General features: G+C 39.9%; 1 pseudogene across 1 annotated transcript; it reads right to left on the bottom strand.

Moving 5' to 3' along the window:
• Positions 1 to 623: 623 nt before the first annotated feature.
• Positions 624 to 1,134, bottom strand: LOC308496016 (large ribosomal subunit protein uL11-like; annotated as a pseudogene). Its single transcript has one exon. The product of its transcript is annotated as a large ribosomal subunit protein uL11-like (transcript).
• Positions 1,135 to 4,600: the final 3,466 nt, after the last annotated feature.

Genomic DNA, 4,600 nt, shown 5'->3' with positions numbered 1-4,600 from the left:
TAGGTCTTATTTTTGGAGCAACATGGCATTAGTTTCAAAATAGGTTGAGGTAGTCTAGAGTCCAGTTGGGCTAGTGTCCAGTGGTGGCTATCTAAGGAGGCAGTTCTCATGGTAGGGTCCTTTCCCCACTTTGTTCCTGCGGATCCTGCTGCTCTGGGCTTCCTGTAGATTCTTTTGGAATATCCACTTGCTGTATGAGTTAACTGGTAAGTTTCTGTTATTTTTAATGGGGAACTCTAACTAGCATCGGTGGGAGTTGTGGACTTGGCAATGAGCCACCCAGACCCTCTGTCAAGAAAAGGCTTGTGGCCCAGCTTTCTCTTTTTTCCACGGGTTGCCTCAGCAGCAGAGAGCTGCTCATGCTGGATGGCTGCCAAATCCTGACTTTATTTTGTGCTATGCACCACCATTCATACACTCGTGTTTAAAAAGGCATCCCTTTGGGATGTTCATTTTTATAAGACTTTAGAAATGCTGCTTGGAAATCTTTAGTTACTCCATTAAAAGACTCCTTTGGGGTGTGCCTCACTCAGTTGGCTAGGTTAACTGGTAGCAACAAACAGTGACTTTTTGTTTCTTGGTTGTCAAATGATCTTTAATTGAAATACTTTCCTTTGTAGTTCTTAACTAGCTGGGCATTCCACTGCACCACTGTTGATGTCATCTGTGATGTCATGTCATGACGGTGGTGGCCATCAACATTGCAGCCCACAGCCTGGGCAGTCCCCAAGATCTCTTTCATGGTTCCAGAGAGTTCTCAAGCTAAAGACTGGTGCCGCAGCTATCAGCAATGTTCACAATCTCATCAAAAGTGATATTTCCAATGTGTTTAATGCTTTTTTGCTTCTTTCTGTCTCTTGGTGGTTCTTTGAGGGCTTTGATGATCAGGGCAGAAGGTACCACCTCAGTCTGGGCCTGTCTGTTCTGAATGGTCATTTTCACTGTCATCCTCAGACCCTTCCAATCACCGGTTGCTTTAGCGATGTCATCACCAACCTTTCTTGAAGACACACAGACGCAGTGGGGAGATCTTGGGGGCCAGAACAGACGTGGCACCGACCTCCCCACTGGTGCACCTCTGATCTCATTGGGGTATACAACTTTGATCTCATTGGGGCTGAACTTCAGCAGCATGGAGGAGGTGGCTGGTGTTGGATGGACCCAGATTCCGGATAACCGAAGAAAGTTGCACCTTGGCCTTCTCTGGCCCGAAAGCCGAAAGAATAGTGATTCTTAAGATTGCTTTTAACTACCAGAAAGTTCATCCTTGCTGCATGTAAAGTTATTTCATCAGGCAATAAATTAGCACAGTTCTTGACAGTATCAAGTATGAAATTATGTTCCGCTCTAGATTAGTCATAGCTAATGAGAATACATCCTGTTTATTTTTCTTAAATTTGAATAATAACTAATCTTTGCACTTTTTAATTCAATGCCTATTTGGTGATTAATTCAATCTTAAATTTACTGGGCAAGGGAAAGTAGCATATGCTGAGCTTCTGCAATATACTGGGCACGGTACCAGGCACTTTCATAGCCTCTTAATTTTTTTTTAATCGAGGTGCAACTGACATATATAATATTATATTAGGTGTACAACTCATATACTCTTCACTTAATCCTCTCAGTAATTCTGAAAATTATACAGCATTATCTTTACTTTTTAGTCCATAATCTGAGATTCCTTTCATTTAAAAACGGAAATTAGTTTCAAGTCACCCAGCTAAGAAATAGTGGCAAAGGGATCCCACACAGACCGTTTAATTCTAAGGTTATGTATTTTCATTCAGCCCATCATTAAATATTCAGTGTGTACCTAATCTGTACCAGGGATAGGGTTAAATAAAGAGTAAGTATCTCTTTCCTCAAAGAATCCATTGACTAGAAGGGGAGACAGATACAATAATCAACAATATACCATATACAATAGTGTGAGTACTCCATGCTAGAGGCATACAGAGGTATCGAGAGGAGCTTAGCTGCAATGCGGGTCAAGGAGAGCTTCACTCATGAGTGAAGGCTGCGCTGAGGCTAGAAGGAAGATTAGGGCTCAGCCAAGTAGAGAAGGGAAATATATGAATGTATCTATCTACCTACCTACCTATCTACCAACTAACTACTTCCCTACCCACCTACCTACTTGTTATGAATGGAATGTTTGTATCCCTCCCAAATTCTTATGTTGAAGCCCTAACTCTTAGAGTGGTTGTCTTTGGAGATGGGGCTTCTAAATAGGTAATAGGTTAAGTGAGGTTATAAAGGTGGGGCCTGATCTGATACAATTATCAGATTTGTAGATGGAATGGGCTTCACAGATCATTTAATTAAATGGTCCCATTTTACAGATGAAGAGACCAAGACCCATAAATGTTAAACAATTTGTCTAAAGTTGCTCCATAATTACTGACTGAGACCCAACTAGAACTCATGTTTCCCTAATTCTCAACTCAGTGCTTTCTGGGTCACATGGTGGTGACTTAGGCAGAGGGTTCAGATGTCTCCATCCAGCAGCCACATCTGCCTCCCCTGTGGAATACAGTTTGCCATCTCTAAGCAGCAGTTAGAAAAAAATACATTCATTTCTTCAAAGCTTAGCGAAAAATGATATTCTTTATGCTGAAAATGCTGGAGCTGTTTTAAACAATATACATTTTTTTATGATTCTGTCCTTGTTTCTGAATTTAAAATCAGTATATTTAACTAAGGGATATTTGTTATTTTTACTTGTAATCTTTCCATAAATTTTCTTTACAAGCATATTTTTTAGTGTAGATGGTTCTTTTTCTTCAAAAGATATTACTAACATCTCTTATGTTTCTTAGCCTCTATATTTTAATAGGAGGGTGTGCTCTTGGAAAATTTTAATTATTCATTTGCATTGCATGTGGAGTGCCACTTTATGTCAAACCAGTTCTTTCAAAGATTCTGTTTACTTGATATCCCTGTTTCATGTGCTATTTTCTTATTCTTGAGAGAAAAAGCAAATAAATTACATTTGCCATAAAATCTGCTAAACTCATTACAGGTAATTCAAGCTCTATTAATCTTTAGTCTTAACAATGCAACGGATTAGTTTTGGGGAAGAAAAAAAATGACTGAAGGGAAAGAAAACTCACATTCTCAGAATGCTACAGCTCTCGTCCCCCGGACCATCTTGTGTGCACTTACTTCCCCTAATTTGGCTGACTTCAATGTAACTGGCAAGTCATGGCCTTCTGGCAGTTAGTGGCTAGTATGTAATGTAACAAGGTTATCATCAAGCATTATTTATTTTATATGGGATAAGTTGAATGAATAGACATCAAGTAACTAAAAGCAAGTAAAGAAGGTGGTGCTTTAACAAGGAGAAAATCCATCAAGTATCGACCAGGGAGAAAAGATTTGAGTTCCAAAGTGAAATATATTAAGGGATGAAGAATTTTCCTGGACCCCACAAGACCTTTGGTTAGAGTGGAATGAATCTGTCAGAGCAGAAATTGAGAGTGACTGGGGAAACTGAAAAGAACAATTGAAAAGGGAAAACAAAGGGAGCAAATCAGTCTCTCCTGACTTTTCACACTGGGCTGTCCCTTTGTCAACTGAGTCCATATCACTGGTACTTCTTCCTAACACCTACCACACTCTGGAGTAATTGTTTAATGCCTGTCTTTCCCTGCCTATGTTCAAATCCTGGCTCTGCCCCTTACTAGCCATGTGATTTGGCCAGTGACAACATTGCTTTGCCTCCTTGGCTTTCCCATCTGTAATATGGGGATAGTAAGAAGAATACTTACTTCATAGGGTTAGTACGTGTAGAAACTTAGATCAAACAGGACAAGGACTGCGTCTATATTGTTTCCCACGTTACCTGTCCTGTTTCAGTACCATGTCTAGCTCACTGTAAAGGTTTCATAAATATTTGCTCACTGACCCTAGACCTAACAGCCCTCTAAAACAGCATTCAGTCTCAGCTGTCCCCTACATAAAACTCAGATGGAGGTCATCTCAGTTTACTTCTGTTGAACTTCTGTCTTCAACTCAAGGGACTTTTAAGTGGATGGTGTTCTTCGATTGAAAATGGGCCCCAAGGGCTGGCTGGATTGTCTCCAAACACTTCCTCTGGGGGTAAGGGGATCTCTGCGTGTCAGGTAAAAGTGGAAGGAGGCTCATGTCCACTTTGCCCACAGAAGGTCGTTTGATTTTCTGCACCACCCTGGGAGTTTCTACCTCATGAATGTCCCCCTGTATACTTTTTTTCAATTGAAAAAATAAATTAAATCTAAATAACATAGTAAAAAGTTAAACTGCACACGAAGAATTATGATGAAAATTTCTTGCCTCACTTTTTCTACTCTACATCCTAATTCATAAAGTAACCCTGTTTTTAAACAATTTCTGTTTTAGTAATATCCTTACAGAAGCATATTAAGCGTGTACCTCTCTTGATTTTCTGTTTCTGACCTTAGACAAGACTTACTGATTCCCCACTATAAAGATAAAGCTGTGCCTTCCTTATGCTACATCTGTTACCTCATCTCAGTGTTTGGTAGTTTTATTTTTTAAGTGTACTTCTGTCTCCTGAATAGGGTTTCCTGCAGAGTCAGGTTTTTGATAGTTTACC

The sequence above is a fragment of the Rhinolophus hipposideros genome, assembly GCF_964194185.1.
Source record: "Rhinolophus hipposideros genome assembly, chromosome: 3".
In the NCBI taxonomy this organism is placed as follows: Eukaryota; Metazoa; Chordata; class Mammalia; order Chiroptera; family Rhinolophidae; genus Rhinolophus; species Rhinolophus hipposideros.
Note: the sequence above shows the minus strand (reverse complement) of the source record. Positions and strands in the feature narration are given on the sequence as shown.